Here is a 21,828-nt window from a genome sequence, read left to right on the forward strand (position 1 = left end):
ACAACACTTAGAGCTCCAAGATACTCAGGCTTCTGTATGGTGCAAGCCTGAGTCTTCAGTGTTTCCTTACAATCTGAGCTCATATTCACTTTGCGCATATTCACTTCGGTTTAAATTAGTAGAATCAGTTTCTTTGCTTGCAATCAAAGAATGTCGTCTGTTAAACATGTATGTATTACTTTTGCAATTAAAAAAAATTGTTTGTGAAACTAAAGCCTCCAGGGACTAATTGATAGCATTGCGAAATGGCGAAAAGCTTGGGTTCCAGAGTTAGAAGGCAAGCCTTAAATCCTTCTCCAGCCACTTACCAACTGTCTGGTTTTAGGCAAGTTTCTAATCCTATTCTGTCTGTTTCCTCCTTGCAAAGAGAGAATGATAAAAACGCCTACTACCTCAGGATTATGGTGATGATTAAATGAGGTAATATATGCGCAGTGCTCAGAACAGTGCCTGGCACACGAGTGCTGTGCAAGCATTTGCTATTCTTGTTTTGTGGATAGAGCTTTGGACTTGAATACAGTGCGGCTCTGGACATGAGGTTATTTCTTTGTCGGTTCAGTCTTGGGAGCCCATTGATTTCTACTCCAGGACTCTGGTAGCTGTAAGATTCATCCACTCACTTCATCTCTACTTCTCTTCAGATTTGTTCCCTATACATGAACCTTACTTTTTGGCCATGTTTTATATTCAGATCCTCAGAAGAAAAGCCAATAATTGGTCCAGTCCATCTCCATCATTATCCTTATTAGGTAAATGCTGTTGCCGAGACATCTCATAGATTAGCAGCCCGTGGGGCAGAGCCTCTTCTAGTCCAATCAGCTCCTATTTGCTGCACAGCAGATCAACAATGGGCAGGGAAGGACCTTGCGCTGTCTCCCTTGTCACCTGGCAACTAGGACATTTCCAAGACACAGAAGGTCTAGCTTTTCCATTATAGCAACAGAAGCCCCCAAGAAGCCCACCCATTTTGTTCCGGTTCCTCAGGCTGCCCAGAGGTTGACAACAGATAACGCTGTCTGAAAGCTGGATTCCGAGAGGTCCTTACAAACACTTATAGAATGCTCTGAGAGCAGGAATGTTCCTCTACCTTCTTTTGCTCACATAGTTGCAGGCATATTATGTTAAGAGGAAACTTCTCAAAAAAACTCACAGGGAGAATGAGCTCTCATGTAGAAAATAATGTACTTATAAAAAGTTTTAATTTTCCCCATTTACTTAATTTGTCTGCCTTAGTGTACTGAAGTTTGGGTAGTTTTATAAGATGGCTGAGAAGACAAATTCAGGAATCCTAAGAAAAAAAAATCATAACTGGACTTTATTCTCATGGTTGCCGATGTTAGGACATCTGTGATTTATCAGACTCTAAGTGAAGCAGACGCATGGCAGCACCTGCCCGATGGACTTCTTTCACTGTTGGAGCATCTGGGGCTGGTTTCTGCTGACACCACATAAATTTCACTTCTCTATAAAGCTCTCCTTCCAACCACTGGAGAATACTTAAAAGGAATAAAGATCAGTGAGCCACATAAAATGTGGGCTCCGGCTTCTGTTAGCCAAGCCTAGGACAGGGAGCAAGTAGAAATAGAGTTCAAAACAGAGGAAGCCCATTATAATGGACTTAGGGAAAGAGGACTAATACCTAGATAATGTACTAAAGCGTTAGTCCATCCAGCTGTTGAGGACATGATTCTTGTATGGCGAATCTCATATAACAGGCTGCATTATGACATATTTCTACTGTTCAAGAATTAAAGTGTTGAAAATTACAAGCCCCATTTTTTGATGTACAGGTAATCTTATGGCTTCATTTAGTTTCTGCATGGAAGTCAGGAGCTATGGATGTGGGGAGAAAAATCAGATAGCATGTGGAGAAGGAGAGATGAAAAAAGTTTAACCTGGAAATTCAGAAGTTTTGAAAAGGTGTGTTGTGGTTCCGTGGAGCCACAGGGGGTGAGGGTCATATCAAAGTCATGGGGTGCCCAGGTGGAATCACAAGCCCACCTTTTTATCTCCTGGGGGAAATAAACTAGAATGGAGAAAGTACACACAGCCCTTGTAGGTTGTAAAATGTGTGCCTCGGTTTTAAATTTTTATAAGATAGAAACTAAAATCAAACAAATCACATGCTCTCTCAGCTTCCCAAATGGCTTGGTCATGCTATGCCTACACTTAAATCTACCTTTTTTTCAACAGCACCCATAATGCTCCACCCCAACCAGTCTCTCTATGGCCGCACGATCAAGCCAGGGTTTTCCATGCATTTTTTCCTTCTGCTGGTCTTTTCCATGTTTTTTCCATCTGTCAAATCCTACTCATTCCTTCAAACCTCAGCTCAATATTTTTCTGGGGAATGTCTTCTTACTGTTCTTTCTTTGTCTGCACATAGTGAATACCACTAGCTATTCCCTAAAATCCATTCTTCCTTTCTTTAAAACAAAAAGAATGGTAACTAGACATATGGTGGCCTAGCCAGAAACGGCCTTTCTCATTCCCACTCTCAGCTTGCGGCTATGTGTGGCAGCGTTAGAATGTGAGCTGATGTGACCTGTGCCACTTCCAGGCCTTAATGCATTGTTCCTCTACAATCTATCCCCTTCATGTGAGCTGGAACATGAATGCACCGTGACCCAGCTTTGACCACTGCGTCAGTGAGCTATCTCTTTTGTAATAAAACATCCAAAGCTCAGGCTTAAAACAACAATCATTTGATCTCTCAGAGGGTTGGCTAGGTGGCATTACTTCAAACTATGGGTCTGGCAGAGCCTGACTCCTTGCTGGGGTTGGGCTCTGATCTGCTCCACAGTGTTCATTCTGAATCCCAGGCTGGAGGGCAACAGTCACCTAGAGGAAACTCTGATCACCATGGCACAAGAGGGCAAACCTAACCATGCAAGCACATTTCAAGTTTCTGCTTGAGCCAAACCCACCAACATTCTAACCTTGGCCAAAGCAAGTCACATAATACAGTCCAAATTCAAGAGGAGACCCATAGAGGATCTACCTCAACTACACAGACAAGGATAAGTTCTAGGATGGAAAAGAGACAATACAAAAGGAACCTGGATTCCTCAGTGAGCAGAGCACCTGGGCTACCTACTCCCACTGTTATGTGGGATAACTCATTTTTTCTTTAAGCCACAGAATTACTGAGTCTGTTTATTACAGCTGCTTAGCCTTTTACCCTAATATAGCACACTCTCCACTATAACATTTATATACTATTTGCTTTTTTTCTTTTATTTGTTTTTATTTCCCCATTAGAGTTTCTTGAAATCAACAACTATGTCTTAAATAATTTTTGAATCTCTAGCACCTGGCACAAGATCCATATACAGCAAAGTGAGTGTTCGGCAAAGGATTGCGAAATGATTAAATGTATTTCCTATATTTCTGTTACTTTCATCCAGAAAATAAATATGTTTTAAAAAGCTTTGCTGAAGGTGGTTATGGAAATTACAACAGCACATTACAGGCCCTAGCTGATGACCTCCTTAAAATGTGCTGATGATATGAAGAAATGTCATTCCTCCCAAAGAAAGTGGCTTTAGGAGGAGATTCGTTCATTTATCGAGTCATTGTACAAATACTTATTTAGTGCATACCCTATGTCAGGCACCAACTAGGTGATGAAGATATAGCAGTGAAGAAAAAGGACAAAAGTTCCTGCCCACAAGGAGATTACAATTATACGGGCAAAAGAGAGATACAATAAACAAATAAGTAGGTAAACGATAAGGCAGAACAACAAAGGTGCCAGGGAGTTAGGAGGGATGGAACTCTCTGTGAGGGTGACATTTGAACAAAGATCTGAGAAGGTGATGGAGCAAATACATAGCTATCTGAAGAGAGCTTCTGCATAGAGGAACGGTGAAATAACGAGACCCTGGTATTGCTTAAGGAAGAGCAAGGATGCCAGTGTGGCTGCCTTAGATGTCGGGTTTACCGAAGAAGCCCAAATAGGTTTGACCATCTGTATGTCCCTACAGCCTGTTTAGTCAATAAATGTTCAAACAACAGGTTCCCATGGCTGTTCAAGATTTTGATATCCGTACTGTAAAAGTGTCATATGGTCTTTGTGAATGATGAGAGCAGTTTTCAGCAGACAGGTACTCAAAGCTCAAACCCACATATATGTTTGGGCTCACTTATCTATGTTCCTTCTCCAAAGAGTGATTCTGGAAAATCAACATCAATACTCAGTCAACATCAAGCCCAAGATGGCCCTTTACGTATGGTTATCAGGAGCTTCGCAAGAGGCGTTCATGTCTCTTCTTCACTGCTCAGAGGCGGACGGGACTGAAAGACAGAGACTGGATTGTGTCAGGCAGATCCCACCCAGCATCTCTGTAACTCATATGGGCCACACATGTCTTCACTTAAGTTCCAAGCCCATGTGTCCCTCTCTGCCCCACCCTTGCTCCCACCACATTCTTCTTTAAAGAAAAGCCATGGCCGTATTTTAATTGTTGCTTTTCTTGTGGAAAGGTGATATTATGGATCAGGAGAGAAAACATTTTAAACAGAATGAACAAAATTGAGAGCTTCTGAACATTCTGTCTTAAAGCAACCTCTTGAGACCTATTAACTGACTAGAAAGAAAGTAAATCAGGGCTGGGGAAGTAGAGTTGAATGCAGCTTCCCCTGCCTTTTTATACATTCTAGATGGAATAGTTTGGACAGTAAAAGTCAAATGCTGTAAGGTTATTGCCTTTCAAGCCGATCCTATAAAAACATTGTCAGGGCTGGTGTATTTCAGATGTGGTAAACACCAGAGCAGAGGAGGAATTTGGGAAAGGGTGTGCTTCATTCTCTGGATTCTGACCTATTTGTGATCTGTTGTTCTGGGTTCTTTAGAATTTAAATGAGTCTCTAGACTCAGCATTCGGAATCACAGGTCTCTAGGTTTCACAAAAAGAAACAGCCTTGTTTTTGTGATGTACTGGCCTAGTGAATTATAATTTTATTTGTTCTATTAAGCAGCTGAAGTGCAGCACATTTTTATTCATTTTGTACAATAGGCACTAAATGATTCTGAATGCCAGGTACCTAATCAGATTAAGAAAATCCGATGGCCAAAGGTTTATGCTTTTGTGCTACAGTGAATTTCTCCATGACCTGTTCTAAATAGGAAAGTCAGCTTTCTTCTCTAACCCATGTCAGGGAAGGAAGTGAAGCAACCCAAGGCTTTCAGGGAAGACCCTTCCTCACAGCAGGCCTTATCAGATGTCCCCCTACCACCATCTTGGTCTTTTATATTAGGGCTGAGGCTGAGGAGAATGGGCCCAGTTTCATGGGACTAAAATAAAAGTTCGATTTAGAGTTTCTCTTTTGGGGGAGGGGCAACAAAAATGTTTAGGAACTAGATTGAAGTGGTGGCTGCACAGCATTGTGAATGTACTAAGTGCCACCAAATTGTCAATTTAAAATGGCTAATTTTATGTTCTATGAATTTCATCATAATAAAAATAAACCAGTAAAACCATAGCAATAAGTTCCCCCTGATTTTCATTGCAAAATAGTCCTACACACACCTATTAGGACTCAACCATGTCACTTGTCTCCCCACTTTAGAGAGCTTAAAAAGTATATTCTCAACAAAACTGGTGAGCTAAGACTTGCCAGTGGCCAAGAAAATAAGATTTTACTTTTCCCATTCACCCAAGAAAATATCCTAGATAGGTAGTTCATAGAGAATAGGCTCTTGAAATCCACTTGGTCTAGACCACAAGGCTTCTAAGGGCTTTGCCCAGGTCCAGAGAAGGAAGTGAAGACAAGCCAAGCTAAGACACGGTCCACATTAAGATGAGTTCCCTAAGTTCAGAGACCATGAATCAAATTACAAGATCAAAGAACTGTGCTTATCTAGGGCTACCAGCACTAGACAAGGACTCTTGCTACAGTGGGTAGAGTGGTAAGACAGGTAAGACTGAGGCTTTGTAAGTCACACCCCAACCAAGTCAGTCTACGGTCATCCTTTCTATATTAAAATCATTATAGGTATTCCGCACACCCATCCGTTTCTATGATTTTGCATTTTGTTGTGTTTTATTTTGTTCCTTGGTAAAGTTCCTTTTGAAAAATCCTAATTTCGGGTCTCAGATTTATGTCATACCGCCTATCTTTGGCTATTTTACTGCTGGAGACAGATTCCAGGGACCAGCTGGCATTGTACCATCCCTTGACCAGGACATACAAAGGGCAGGGCTGCTGGTGGGGAGTACCAGTAATACCAGCTCACGTTGTACAGTAGGTCCCGTATTTGATCACATTTAACATTTACAATGCTTTAAAACAAATATTTTTGTTCTCACCTTAGAAATGAGGAAATAAACTTAGATTTAGAAAAATAAAGTGACCTATAGATGCCAAGTAAAACCCAGGGACACTGGGTCTGATAATGAGGCGAAACTCAAAAGGAGGTGTTATGAATTGAATTATGTCTCCAGAAAAAAAAAAGGATATGTTAGCGTTCTAACCCCCATACCTTACAATGTAACTATATTTGGGGATAGGGTCTTTACAGAGGTGATATTAAATTAAAATGAGTTGAAGGAGGGGATTAGGATTTCAACACAAATTTTGGGGAAAACACAATTCAGCCCATAATACATGGTGAAATCATATTTTGGTTATTTGGGCTTAAATAAAAAATATATTCTTAAAATTTAAATTATAAAAAAAGGGTAGGGACATTTTCAATGTGCTTTGACTCCTCACAAATTTGCCTCACAAAATAAGCCTTCCCATCGCCACTCTCCAGTAACCCCGGCCAGAACAAGTGCTGTTAATGAGAAATCCTAGGACCTTGGTTCTCTGGGTAGTTTGGGGGAGCACATGGAGAAAGGGGGCCAGAAGAAAGTCCTGGTCGTGGTGATACTGAGGGACTTTCAAGGACAGGAGGAAGAGACCTATTAAATCTGTTTACCTGTTCTGAAACCATGACTACCATCCCCAACCCCAGACACACACCAACCATCTCTTCAAGTCTTGAGCAAAATCTGTCATACCCTTAAATGTCTTGTTTCTTTAAAGAAACCAGGGAAAGTGCCTGGTCCACATGAACATGAGAGGAGAGAGCGGCCAATAGTGGTGAGATGTGTGTGAGCCCAAGGCCAGCAGGAGGAGGAATGTGGAAACACAAGTAACCATGATAGCCTTGGGAGTTTGCAAAGATCTTAGGGAGGGCGTCTGACTTCCCACAGGATGTGTGATAGGGGGCTTGAGCTAATTTTATTTTGATCTCACAGGACAGGGTGACGTCAACTGACATCTGGGTTACACTTGTTATCAAGGAGCTGAAATGAAGACACAGGAGGCATGCTTATCAAATTTGTAGAGGACAGGAAGCTGAAAGGAACAGCAAATACATAATTAGAATCCACAAAAGTCTCAACAAGCTAGAATGCCAGCCTGAATTTAATAAGAGGAAACTCAATAAGGATGAAGGGAATGTCCTGAGCGTGAGATAAAAATAATAATAATAAAAATTTAAAAATAAAATAAAATAAAACTATATATACAAAGCACATGGAAAACAGTCAGAGGTTTGACTCATATGAGGACCTGCAAAAGCAATGGAATCTGAAGCTGTTCTAGGGTAAAAACAGATGTAAAGGAGGGAGTAGGCAATCAGGTTTATTCTTCCTGGTTAGGCCCCTGGCATGTCAACTTCGGCTCTGCACACTGTACAGTAAGAAAGATGCAAACTGGCATGCATGCAGAGAATGAATGACCAGAGTGACCATGGAACCCCAAATCACACGAGGCAAGAACAGTGCTGTGTAGCTGGAGAAGAGAAGCATCAGGGGAGAAGTAAGAATTCTCTATAAGTATCTAAAATTTTGCCATTGGGCTTGTAATGTACAGCTCTGAAGAGATAAATAAGGACAGTGGGTGCCTGCTTCAGGGACAAACTGGAAGAAGGTATAATAAAGAAAACAAATGTATCCATTAGGATTTAAGTGTAAATAACAGAAAACCTGATTAATAATGGCTTAAACAACAACAACAAAAATTTCCGTTATTTAAAAAAAAATTTTAAAGCCTAAAAGTAACCTGTGGTTAAGGCCTCAGACTTTTCCACATCTTCTCCACCATCCTCAGAGTGTTGGTTTTGTCCTCCTACCTATGGCCTCATGGTCACAAGATGGCTGCTGAAGCTCTACAAACACAGATCAGCATTCGAAGCCAGGGAGGAGGGTGACGGTGAGGGGGCAATGTAGTAAAGAGGGCCTTTTCCGTAATGGTGCTATCCTTTTGTCAGAGTAGTCAATCATTTCACAGGTTTCCTCATACCGCTCATCGGTCATACCGGATTACATGGCCAATTCTACCTGCAAGATTAACTGGAAAAGGAGTATCTAGCCTTTCCAGCCTACGGAGTGGGAGGTGTCAAGAGAGAAGAGAATGGCTTTTTAGTAGCCCTCGCTAGTGTCTGCCCCAGCAGAATTGCCTGTAAATCAACTACTAATAGATTGTCTTAGTCTTTTTAATACAAATATACATATCTTTATACAAACATGTGCTCACTTATAAGTTTTCACATATGTATCATGTAAATGGCTCTATTTCCTGTTTTTCTTAATATTTTGAGTATCTCTCATAGCATTTTGAAATTTTTTGAAAATACAACTTGCAGCAGATGCATAATGTCCTGTATGCTCTTCCACAGTCAACCATTCCCCTAGTCTTAGATATGTAGGTTGCTTCCAGTTTAGTAGAACTTTCTAGTCATCACCTCCAGAGACAAAACAGTGTGCCTTGGAAGGTAATGAGGTGCCTGCCCTTGGAGGTATTCTATCACAGGAATGAAATTGATAAGACACAGCATGGGAAGGAGGGTCATTGGGCTGGCTCTATGACATTTCAAGCCCTTCCTCGCCTTCTTGAGATGCTGATAGGGTGTGAAAGAGATGGAGACAGGGTCAGGGAGGATCACTGTACCCAATCTGTTTCATCTTCCACTCTGCCGCTTGAGCCCACAAGCTATGCACATTCCTGCTCTGGATGCCCCCAACGTCATTCTCCCCACACACTTGTCATACCATCTCTCTCACTATCTATCATCAACAAGAACAGCCTGAATCACTCTTAACATGCTTTAAAATTGAAGGCAGAAACGTCTCTGGCTCTTATCAATGTGGCCAATCATGAGAATTGATGTGAAGGACCCACGTCTGGACCAGAGGGGCCAAGGAGGACAGAGCGCAGGACACCAAGAGCTGATGACAACACTCCAGTGATGCACTTGTGCTGCCTCTTGCTGCTTTGTGGCCTACTGTGGCTTCCTGGCATGCTGGGGGGACAGGCAGGGGCAGGTATCTTGATTGTGATTGCCCAGCAAACATCACCGGGGTCACATGGGTGAGCTGGGTGATGGAAGGAATGAGAAGTGTCATTTCCCAAGGTTAGTGTGCTGGGCGGATCACAGACTCTGGAGTGGTTTTGAGGGACAAGATAGACACCTGCCTTATCAGTGGAGGGGCTGATGTCTGCCTCTGCTATATATAGTTATGTTTCAAGGGATGTGATCTGACCTAAGTCTAAACGAATCCAAATCTGCCTTCTACGGAAATGCATTCAATGAGTATTCCTTCTCTTCAACAGGGTCAACATGCCAAGCCAACAATTAAAAAACTAGAATTCAAAACCAAGTTTTTTAAGACACAACAATTTATAAGATGACCACTAGCAGATAGCCATTAGCAGCTTTGCCGGTTTATTCCTCCAGTATCTTGCTCTTTTAAGTGCTTTTAGGGAACAAATATTTAAAAGTCGAATGATTTCTATATCACTACATGTTAGTGATTATAATATTTCAATATTATATCACTTGAATGATATAATAGTGCTATCACCAAGCACAAAATAACCCAGTAAGAAGAGTTGCAACGATTTGGTTTCTTTTCTTGAAATGGAGCTCTGATTGCTTTCTGGCTATATGGAATTGGAAAGGTCACACAATTTGCAAGGGTCAGCAGCCCCAAAAGTCATTTTCCTGACTATGAGGCATTAGGTACGCCAGGAACACCACAAGGCACAATCACATCTGTATTGCCAGCTCATCGGGGCAGACCAAAGTCTGGAGCAGGGTATCTGAGCAGAAGAACTCATTGCTGTCTCAGCTCTGCCAACAACTGCCCAAAAGCATGTCTCTTAATTTCTCCATGCATAAGTTCTTCTGTGGGGGTCCATGAATCTGGCCACTGGAAAGAATCTCGATAAGTCTTTTCTGCTAATAGCTGCCCCTTCTTCTCTAGATTAATGCCAAAGAAACCCTCTTTAATTTTATTAAATGAATAAAATAACCCTCATAATAGTATTTTACCTTTGGATTAGGGACAATAAGTCTCATTCTGTTAAACATGAGTCTCTTAAAATGTTATTGAATGTAAGTCTTAGAACAGAACAAAGGATTAGTTTAAGATGTTAAATATCTGGCTATATTGCAACACTCATAAGATGCAGGATATTGTATGAGACAACCTGCTGGTTTATAGAACTGGCTAGGCCATGCCCCTGGTCTCCAGGGACTTTCAACATGGAGGAGAAAACAGTTGGACAAATGATTGAGATAGATATTAAGAGAGAAAGGAAAAGAGATTCATTGGTTACACATAAAATATGAAACGCCTTGTAGAAAGAAACCTATTTGAGGATCCATAGGAATAAAAACTGCTGAGGGGACAAGTGGGAGAGGACTATTTCAGAGCTGTCTGAGGGTCTCTCTGGGCGAGGAGAGTGTGCTGAGCAGGGGCGGGGGTGGAGGTAGGGCGAGTGTGGTGGGAACTCTTGAGCAGTAGTTACAAAGGCTGCATAGGGCCCTGTATCCTGGAAACAGAATCCACCAGCTGCATTAGAAGAGATTTCTTTGTATAATCAAGCTTTCCTCACGGCAAAACAACCTTTCCTCTTCCTCTTGGCATCTCCCTCACAAGTAAATTTAGGATAGAAACACACACACACTCACACACTCTCACACACACTCACAGACACACACACCCACAGCACCACACATTCTGTTGCAGGTCCCCAGAGTTCTCGTCACTACCCAATACCTACATCTTAAGTAGTTTATGGACCTATTGAATATGACAGTGACCAAAGACCATGTCTAGGACCTTATGGATATGCACGTCAGGAACAGTTTCCAGTTTATAAAGGACTTTGTCATATAGATGACTTGATTCAATCACAAAACAAGGAGGCTGGAGGGACCTCAGGGACCCCCTTTCTAATACAACTACCTCTGTTTCCAGATGAAACCAAGGCTCCTTGTCATTATAAGAAAGGATCCTACTCCAAAGACCCCTTAGTCTTGGCCAGATTATTCTTTGTCTCTCAGTCCAATAGAACAGGCCACCCTGGCCTGGCTCGCGGCCCTCGCATGTGAGGGTTTGCCAACAGGCCTCACAAATGTCCAGCAGGGAGGTTGCCAAGCTCAGGCCCCACCCTGGCTTGTTATCTGCAGGCAGGGTTCTCCCATGGTTTTCTGGCTGGCACTGCTGCCACCTCTCTTTGTGAGACAGCTGTACCAGCTTGGCTGCTGGTGTGTTCAATCACAGGTCCTGCCTTTGTTTGGTTGATAAGCACGGTCAAGTTCCCAATCCTATGGCTATGACACAGGCACCCCTGCCCTGATTCTCTGAGAAGCCTGCACTATCCTGGCACTTTATCACATAGGACCTAGGGCAAGCCAGGCCTGAGGCTGAGGCACAAGGCAGCAAAGAAAGCCACAGTCTCCACGAGTCGCAGCACCAAGCTTCTCTCTCCAGAATCATACTCCCGCACTTCCCTGTAGTTGGTTCTTTGCAATTCTTCTTTTGTGATTCAATTATTAGAGTTCTCTCATGTCCTGAAAAGCTCCTTTCCTGGGAAACACTTGAACCATCCAGTAAAATCATTGACCAGCTTAGAAGAAGATCCAAGTCAATGTTTCTAAACATGAGGTCCACATCAGAAACACTGGGTACTTGTTTTAAAAAAAAACGAAGGCTGAGGGTCCCATCTCAGGCTTTCTGAATTAGAACCGCTTGGAGTAGAGCCTGGAAATTTGATTTTTTAAAGCAGCTCTCCAGATGAATGTGATATGCACTAAACTTGTAAGACCTAATGCGGGTCTGACTCAATTACATCTGGCAGTATGATGTAGTTTTGTTCCTTAGTCCTCCAGATCTTTTCTTCTGAAACTTCTGTGAAAAAAAGTACGAAGTACTTGGAAATTGTCAGCTTACTAAATGATTGTTTCTTGGGGGCAGGAGTCCTTTTTTCTCTCTTTCTCCCCAACTTCACCTCATCAAGGATCATCACCATGGAAGATACCTAAAACCAGGGGCTCATAGACCCCTGCCATACCCCATTTCACAGAGGATTTTTAGCCATCTGCCTCAATCCTGTAAGATCCATTTCAAAGTTTAGTGACCACATTGGGGACACAAATCTGCAGTGTTTCTTTTTGTCTAGCAAAGGTCTCTGGTACTATTGACCCCCATTTTATCTGTTAAATAACATGAGGATTCTAAGAACTTTTTCACCTTTATTTTTAGAAAGAAGCCCACAGGAATGCAGAAGACACCAATCCCTTTGAAAAACAAATGATATCCAAGATACCAAGATAACTAAGATTTTATCCTTGTACCCAAGATGACTTTTTATCCATTGACAGAGGGGTGACAATCAATTTTAGGTCTGTGGCTTTGTTTCAACCATGAACAAAAAGCTGACAAAGCATCCTACACGTATATTATGTCTGCATCTTGCCTCTAAAGAATCCAAAGCACTTCCACCCATCTCTGTGTGATCTCTGTCATGGAGGAAGCATTTATCCACACCGTTCATAAATAATCCTTCTGTGCCCAGAGGTATATGTGATTTGTCCAAGGTAGAGCACTTAAGTAACAGCAGGATCTTAGAAATTAATTAAGGTGACTTGATCCTTGGGCCAGAGACCCAAGCTACACTTTCTGCATGCAGTTGTCTCGTTGGGTATTCAAGACGTTTTACTTTTATTGGCATCCAGTCTGCAAATAAAGCTGACCCATAGGGAACTCCATTTCTGTATCCTTTCCCCTACCTAAAGAAAGTGATGTTGGAGACCTGGCATCACAATGTTACATAAACCTAAAAAAATAATGTAGCCTGGAGACCTCCAGTGTGGACTAAGATGGAAGAACTACAACTGGATTTATTTTCTTACCTGAAACAACTAAACAAAACAAACAAAATATATGAAATGATAGTTCTCAACACAATGAAGGGCAGTGATCCTTTAAAGATGGGAAATAGACTTAAAGTCACAAGTATAAGGATCAGGGTTCCTCGAAACATGGCCCCGTAGAATCCGGATGCCTAGGCACCTGGTAACTCACATTTTAGTCATTCCCCAGGATATCCTGATGTCAATTACATTTAAAAATGCTGTCATATGGTTTGATCGAGCAATTGCACTTCTGGGTATTTATCCAAAGAAAATCGAAACATTAATTCATAAAGATCTCTGCACCCCTTTGTTCATGGCAGCACCATTCACAATAGCCAAGATATGGAAGCAACCTAAATGCCCATCAACACAATTGGATAAAGAAGTTATGGTTCATATATACAATAGAATATTACGCAGTGATAAAAAATGAAATCCTACCATTTACAAGGACATGGATGGACCTAGAGGTTATTATGCTGAGTGAAATAAGTCAGACAGAGGAAGATAAATATCATAGGATTTCACTTATATGTGGAACCTAAGGAACAAAAAGGACAAACTAATTGAAAACAGACTCACAAATATAGAGGACAATCTGAAGACGGCCAGAGGGGAATGGGGTTGGGGAGGTGGAATAAAGTTGTGAAGAGTTAAAGAAGTTCAAATTAGTAGTTGATAGAGGTTCATGGGTGTGGCAAGCATGGCAGAGGGAATACAGTCAGCAGTAAGGTAATGGCCATGTGTAGAGCCAGAGGGAAGATACAGTAATCAGGGGGGTTGTTTCATAAACTATATAAATGTCTAGCCAATGTACTGGATACTTAAAACTAATAATAAAATTAAAGAAAAAATGAAACACTGTCATATGAACTAAACGGAACTGAACTTCTCATGTTCTTGGTTTCCTTGCATGAAGTGGAAAATGATGAAATTTTTTCATTCTGTGGGCAATACTGTAGCAATGCAACATAAAACTATAAGATTGCTTTTAAATACCATTCCATTTTACTCAAACTGCAAACTGAATGTTCCTTTTTTCCCTAAGGTAAGAAGGTGGTACATTGCTTTCCCTTTTTCTTAAGGAAGCAAACTTTCCATATTGGGGGAGGTGGGAAGTAAACTCCCTCCTTGACATCAGAACCTGAGGCTACTATTGAGAAGACCTGAGAGCTCCAGAGACAGAGGGTGGTCAGTCATTCAGGGCGGACGTGCTGACGCTCACTCCAAACCCTCCCCCCACCACTGCTGCTGGGCTGCTGCTGAGAGCACAGGTCTTGTGTTTGTGGTAAACACTGCAAAACCACCAGCACCTTATAGAATCTTTTAGACAGTTGAACAAGAGATGAGGGTAATTGATTTCACTGGCAGGTGCAAAAACAGAGCCATGAGGGGAATCTTCTGGAAGAGAAAATCAGGGCCTGGACAAGCTTCTTATCAGACAAGTAGAAGCAGAGCAGAGGCACAGATTTGCTTTTCAAATGTTAATGAGTGTTCTTAATCAGATACACCCTAGTCTGAGGCTAGCTAGGTTGGTGCGCACTTGATTAAACTCAGGCAGGATCTTATCCCAAGGCAGGCCTAGTGTTTTTCTCTTTTAAGTAAGTCAACCGGGAGGTTTATAAATAAGACAATTTAGGAAATATAATACCCCGACCTTCCCCAGTCCCAAACAAACTCATAGGAATACTCATCTAATTGCACAAAGGATTCGGCACTTTGCTGAAAAAATATACATCAGATTCTATAAGAAAAAATACATCGGATTCTATAACCCTGAGGGGAGAAGAAGGAAGCCTCTCCGGAAAGGAAGCACTGCGTCTGGCCCAGGGCCCCTCCCACTGACCTGGGGGAGGTCTGCAGACTCACTGCTGGTTCCTGAGGGTCACCGATGTTTGGCAGCACCTGCTGGTGGCATCCTCTTCTCCCGTGAGAGGCACACAGTGCTGCCAGGACAGCACTCCCCGCCAAATGAAAGGTCCAGGAAAGCGGCCTCTTTGTAAAGCACTGCAGGAATCTGTAATTTATAGGAGGGAGACACACTTAGGTGTGAGAACACAAATCCCAAAGAGATAAGGATCTATAGCATATGTTTTAATCTTTTCTTTTCCCTGAGCTATAGCACTTCTTAGGGGTCTATTAAAATCTAAATCTGGGAGTTCTCAGAGCTTAGAATAAAAATTTTTAAAAGGCATGGAAAGCTACAATAGTCTGTTGACTAATTTAGCTTTCTCCTCTCACACCAATTTTTTTCAAGAATTTATTACCATTGCATTGAACTTCCAAGCTGTGGTTTTTCAAGATATAATTATCCTGCATTGATGTTTGCAAACCCAAATTCAGGTTAATGCCAAGAGAAAATTTTTATAGCCTCTAGGACATCAATGTAAGGCTGGCTTTACCCCATTGGGCAGTAGAGTGCTCATGAAGTCACTGCTAGATTTCAGGCTCAGGGTGGGGTCACCGGGAGGAGTCACTGGGACTTAGCCATTAATCACCACCTGAGTCCTTTCTGTCCTTACAACCCCAGGCCAAAACATAAACACCAAGAGGGAAAAGAACTTTGCATAAATATCAGTATGAAAACAAAGAACAATGTGTGCGTGTATTTTATCTGCCCACGTGAGCTCAGGCACAAAACCATATTGGAAACTTCTTTTTCTCCCACATTATGTAATGACACTGTTTCAGAAGAACAACTCCTGTACCCCCAAGCAACGGGGACCCAGATCCCCTAACATGGAAAGGGTTAGGAGATAGCCAGGGTAAGGCTGCCGCCCCTGAAAAGGCGAAGCAACCAGAACAGGGAGTGGAAAAAAGGAAATAGGATCCTTTTCAAGGCCCTCCCGTGGCTTTTATCAGCTAGAGCATGCAAGTAGATTAGAAAGTCCAATAACACAGGTTTCATAATGAAAAAGACAGTCAGTCTCCTGTCCCCCTCACTACCTGTTTCCTTTAGCTCTTTTCTTCTATTTTTACTCTAGGTTTCAAAATAATAAGCTTATACTGCTCTAGATATACTCACCTGGGAGATCATTTACTGGTTTCCTATTATGGTAAGTGACTTACATCTTCTTTCCTATTTTGCCTCCTCCTATTCTCCCAATATAGATAAACTATAATTTCTGATTAAATTAACAGCTTGTGTTTACGTTATTAGATGTTGTTACCACTGAGGGCACGAGTGAACTGCAGTTTGATTTCCTATGTCTTCTGGCATCCGGTGTTGCTATCAAGAAGTCCCGTGCCATTCCAGCTCCTGTTCCTTTGAACAGAAATGGTTTTATTCCTCTGGAAAAATGTTTAGGGTCTTCTCTTTATTCACAGTTTCTGACATTTCAAAGTGGCATCACCTGGTGTGGATCTTTCCAAATTCACGGGAAATTTTTCTGGTATTATTTCTTTGCCAGTTCTTTCACTGTCGTTTTCTTTATTCTTTTTTTTGGAATTCTTATTAGGTGAATGTTGGCCCTCGTGGACTAATCCTTTAATTTTCTTATTATTTCTTCCCTATTGTAAAGCTCTATCTTTGTGTTCAGCTTTCTGGTAGATCTTCCCATTTTATCTGCCAAATTCTCTTTTTTAGCTCTTCTTAAGAACTGGTCTTTCTTATTCTCGGATCGTTCCTGCGCTAAAGCATCCTGCCCCTGACGAGCAGCATTAAAGCAGCACCCCCTCTTAATGCCCTAAGAATATTAAATACATGTTTTTTTGTGGGTTTGCAAATTTTTTTTCAGTTCCCCTGAATTATTTCTCTTTTCTCCTAAATCTTTTCCCCTGTGCAAATGATTCTGGTCTCTTTCATCTTGGAGGCTTTCATCCAGAATCAGGTGATTCCCTGGATGTCCATTCACATTGAAGACGAAGATCCAAAAATCTGATTTGTGGGTTTGCTTTGAGGTGTGTGGGCAAGGCTTGTCAGCTGGTGAATTTTACTGACAGAGACCAGGTAGCGAGCCAGCCTTTTCAGGGTGGGACCCCAAATGGCATTTTCTGCAGGTCTTTTCTCTGCAGCCACTCAGTTCCCCCAGGGCGGAACCTCTGCAGTCCCACCAGACAGAATGATGCCTGGCTGCCAGTAAAGGCAGGAGCCGGATGGCAGAATTACTACCATTCAATGGCTGTAAGTGCTGACTTTCCCTTTCCCTCTGGTATCAGCCTCAAACTTCACTCCTGCCCTCCATTGTGCATGATATTCAGAGTCCTTTTGCTTTAACACCTCAAATAAAAAACTTTTGGCCCTATGCAAGCAGGCAGCAGAGGAGGAAGAAGAGGAATAGTCTGATTGCATGGGTAAGGGAGGGCACGTGGGGATCTAAGCCCAGACTTCCAGGCAATCCCCTGTATTCAGTTTCTCAACTCCTCCCTGCTTCCTGCAGCACCTGGTGCCACAGGACCTCAGCTTTGCTCCTGGGTGGCGGTGGGGCAGGCACAGCTCCCTCCACCTTGGAATGCCCCTCTGTAGCCTAAACTAGCCACCACTTCTCCATCTGCTTTCCATCTGTCAAAACCGTGCAGCCATTTTCAGTCTGCGCAGCCACCCTTCCAGGGCATCTGTTTTGGGGTGCGTGCGTGTGTGTGTGTGTGTGTGTGTGTGTGTGTGTGTGTGTTTCTACTGGAATTTTTAGTTGGAGCCTCAGAAGATACAGTTTACAGTTTTCAGTCTGCCATGTTTAACCAAAAGCCCTTTCCCACTCTTTAGATTTCATATTTGCCCTGCAGAAATCTGCTTGCCTATAGTTCATGGAGCGCATTGGGGTTCCTAACCTTGGATCTGTCAGGTATCAGCTGTGTGGTCTCATTTCCTCATGTGAAAACTGGGGATAGAGGAGGACTCTGTTTATTAAAATTTGGGGGATAAATTGTTTAATTATCATTAACGGAATTAAATTTCCTATTGTGTCAAAGATAATATTTATTATAATAACCAAGTGGGTTAGGCACACATTATACCCATTGTTCAGATGAATCCTACAAAAAAGGTGTCTTTGCCCTTCCGGAATATGGGAGGAGCGGTCCCTGTCTGATGCCCTGTGACCTAATTCTTTCCTCATTATGTTCCAGCTTCTACGTAAAATCCAGGTTTCCCATTAAATGGTTGATTCTTTAGTTTGAAAAGTTAAATGCAATAATTTGGGGTGGGGAGGGAAGCAAATAAAAGATTTCTACCTGGTCATTTTTAGGAATATAGAAGAAAATTAAGTCTATAACCTTAAAGAGGTAACTTGGTCCATTAAGGTGGTTGCAGCAAAGCACCACGGTCTGGGTGACTAACAGGAAATGATTTCTCACAGTTCTGGCGTCTGGACGTCTGAGATCAGGGGGCCAGTGAGACCAGGTTCTTCCAGGTTGCAGGCTTCTTGTTGTGTCCTCACATGGAGGAATGGAGAGTGGGGGGACTCTGGAGCCTCTTTTGTAAGAGCAGTAATCCCATCACGAGGGCTGCACCCTCACAGCCTAATCACCTCCCAATGGCCCCACCTCCTGATATCATTGCATTGAGGTTAGGACTTCAACATATAGGTTTGAGGGGATATAAACATTCAGTCCATTGCAGGAGGGGATATTCTAGTATCCTTGCTTTACCTTATTACTTTGGATAATCTTTCTTTACTGAGATCATCAAACTGTCAGTTTCCAATTTAATATGGTCTCACACTTCCCGATACATTTTTAAGTCAATAATCACACTCAGGAAAGTGAATTTCATCCTGTAATATTTTGCCTCTTAGTAAACTAAGTAAGATATAATGGGTACATCGCCTGCTGAACATTGATTCCCCCATGAGGGCTTAGAGTTGTCTCCATTCTCTGTCTCCCATGGAATATAGCACGATGCCCAGCACATGCCACATCACAGCCCTTAGGGCTACAAGAGACCTTACAGTTTATGGTCCGGCCCCCTTCTTTTATAGATGATCTAGGCAAGCCCAAATGAGATGAAAAGATTTACCCAAGGACTCTGAGGAACAGGCCAAGCCAAAACTTGACCTGATCTCCCCACTAAGAATTAGCACCCTCTACTCTACCATCCTGCCCAGAACAGGTGTTGAGTAAGTATCTCGCGTCCACATCACAACTTAATAGTTCTCTCCACTGTGGCCCAACTTCCTTTTTTCTCTTTAAATGCTGTTCATTTAACAGCAATAATTCTTAACATAAACCTAATAGCTAATTATACCAAAAGGGAAAAAAAGCTAGGACCTTAAATACTACATGATTTCACACCCTAATATAATACACAATCGAAAATGCTCTCCATCGATATTTTCATGTTTATTTTCTCATAAAGCATGCCACAGGTATGCATATTTTCTGCCAGTGGGTGCCAGTTTTTTGTACCTGAAGTCTTTACTTCATTTAACCTGACAAAATTAGCTCCAATTCTCCTCTGTGCTCTCTGATCTTAGTGCTACCTTTGTGAGAGCCACCTGAGTGAGTTTAGACCTGAACGCTTGACTGTAAGTAGATTCTAATTGTTTGCTTTTGTGTCTCACCCACGTTACCGTTCACTCATCTACTCTGGAGACAGTCATTGTGGGCTTACTGTGTGCCAGACACTGTTCTAGGCCCTTGGGATACAGTATGAGCAAAACAAAGACCCCTGCACTTAGGAAGATTACAGTCTAGCAAGACGAATTTTTTTTAATGAGTAAATTATGCATTTTGCAAGGTGGGAAGGGCTGTGGGGAAAATAAAAAGTACAAGGTAAAGGTGGTCAGGAGTGCTGAGGCAGGGTGGTCAGGAGAAGGTAATGCTGGCATAAAGACTTGAAGGAGGTGAGGGAATGAACCACAGAGATACCTGGGCAAGAGCTTTCTCAGCAGAGGGAACAGCCAGGTCCTCAGGTGAGCATGTGTCTGTTTTGTTCAAGGTAACACTACCTCCTGCTGGGTTACACTTAGGAAAATAATCCTAAGAGTTATCATTCCTCAATTCCAGAAAAAAATAAAATAAAATTTATAGAAAGAAAGAGTGAAAGAATGAGAATCTGGAAGTATAGAATCTGTAACAGTGGTATGAGAGTGGCATGGAAAAAACTAGAAAACCAGACAGTCTAAGTGAGAAATAAAGGTAACACTTTAGATTCAAGAAATTGCCACAGGTCTGATGAACATGGGGACTGAATCTCACTCATCTTTAGATTCACTGCGTCTGATGCAGAGCAGAGCACATGGTAGGCTTGAGAAATGCCTGTGGAATGAGGAATGACTAAATGAATGGAACTGTTCTTAACACGTGACTCCTTTTTGTGTGCTTTGTGCAGTAAAGGACTGGATTCAGCTCAAGGGCAGTGCTGTGAGGTCTGCTGCAAACTTGTCCTTGAACTTAATTTACTTATAAGAAGGGGATTCATCTCAAAGAAAAGTTTGGCAACACTTCTTTTATTCATTGATTTATTTAGTCTGCTTAAATGGTAGTCAAATGAATTATAGAGTAGGAGAAATAAACATGCTGCTAAGACATCTAGGCATGTGGGAAGATGCACTCCAGTAGTTGAACTGAGCATATGAGTGCAGTGTGTGTATGTGTGTGTGTTTTAGCAAGATGTATGTTAATGGGGTAGGGAGGAATGGATATTAATAGTCTACAGATATACAAACCTTTTAAAAAGGTATTTATATACATTCCAGCATGATATTGAATTACATCAAGGTTCTTTTGGTTAAAGTAACAGAAGGCACTTCAAACCCTCTTAAGCAATAACAAGGAATAATTTATTATAAAGATGCAGAAGTATATCCTGGAATCTCTAGGGAAGATTAGTCTGTGGGGCCATGTGGTCTCTTATTCCTGCCTGTGCGCATGTGTGACCCCCCCCCCTCCGCTTTCCTCTTGGCAGATATCTTTTCTTCCCTATCCATCCACACAGCCTCTCCGTCAGGCCTGTGTTTACATGCCCTTGATTTTAGCAATAAAGGAGCTTAAGAACAGTATTTCCTAGTCCCAATTCCGAAGTCACAGGGGAAAGGACCTGATTGGCACTGCTGGGGTCAATGTCTCCATCTGCTTCAAGTAACCATAACTAACAGGACAGTCACTTGCTCAAACATGGCTGCCAGGGTGTTGACAACTAACTTAAGTCTTTTAGACCATTCATATTCCTCTGGTTCTGAGGGCGATCTCCATGGGTCAGAGGCATGTGAGAGCCATATTTCCCTTCCCCATCTACCTCCCTGCAAGGAGGTGTGTGAAATGAAGGCAGGTCTCATTCGGAATTCTGCCACACATACAAACATTGACAAATAAGCAGGCACGAAAATGTCATACTATCTTCTTGTCTAAGCTCAGAGAAACAGCAACTGCCGATACCTTTGCATGGAAAGCTCACTCGGGGGAGGTAGAAGTGATGATGCTCCAGCAGCAGAATCAGATCAACTTCTAGGTGCATTAGTGGCCAAACCTTCCAGGATGTATCAGGGCACAAAACTCAACAAAGCCCTGTCCTAGCGCCAATCCAAAGGGCATTAAGCTGGTGGGCTGGCTCTAATATGTGCCACATTAGCACAAGGGCACAGGTGCCTTTACAACATTCCCAGCTAACCCCCACTCCATCCATGAAAATCCTTGTGCTAATTAACAGACTAACAATCTAGTCAAGATTCGGGTGACTGTCTTCTGCCACTTTT

At 42.2% G+C, this 21,828-nt stretch overlaps 1 long non-coding RNA gene across 1 annotated transcript in view; it reads right to left on the reverse strand.

The window, feature by feature from the left end:
* Positions 1-21,828, reverse strand: part of LOC107499575 — a 91,312-nt gene that overhangs the window by 30,041 nt on the left and 39,443 nt on the right. The window contains exon 4 of the long non-coding RNA XR_004955876.1: positions 15,045-15,215. This is a non-coding gene — a long non-coding RNA (uncharacterized LOC107499575). The remainder of the gene's footprint in view (positions 1-15,044; positions 15,216-21,828) is intronic.

This window comes from Rousettus aegyptiacus, unplaced genomic scaffold, assembly GCF_014176215.1.
Source record: "Rousettus aegyptiacus isolate mRouAeg1 unplaced genomic scaffold, mRouAeg1.p scaffold_m13_p_2, whole genome shotgun sequence".
NCBI classification, from domain to species: domain Eukaryota; kingdom Metazoa; phylum Chordata; class Mammalia; order Chiroptera; family Pteropodidae; genus Rousettus; species Rousettus aegyptiacus.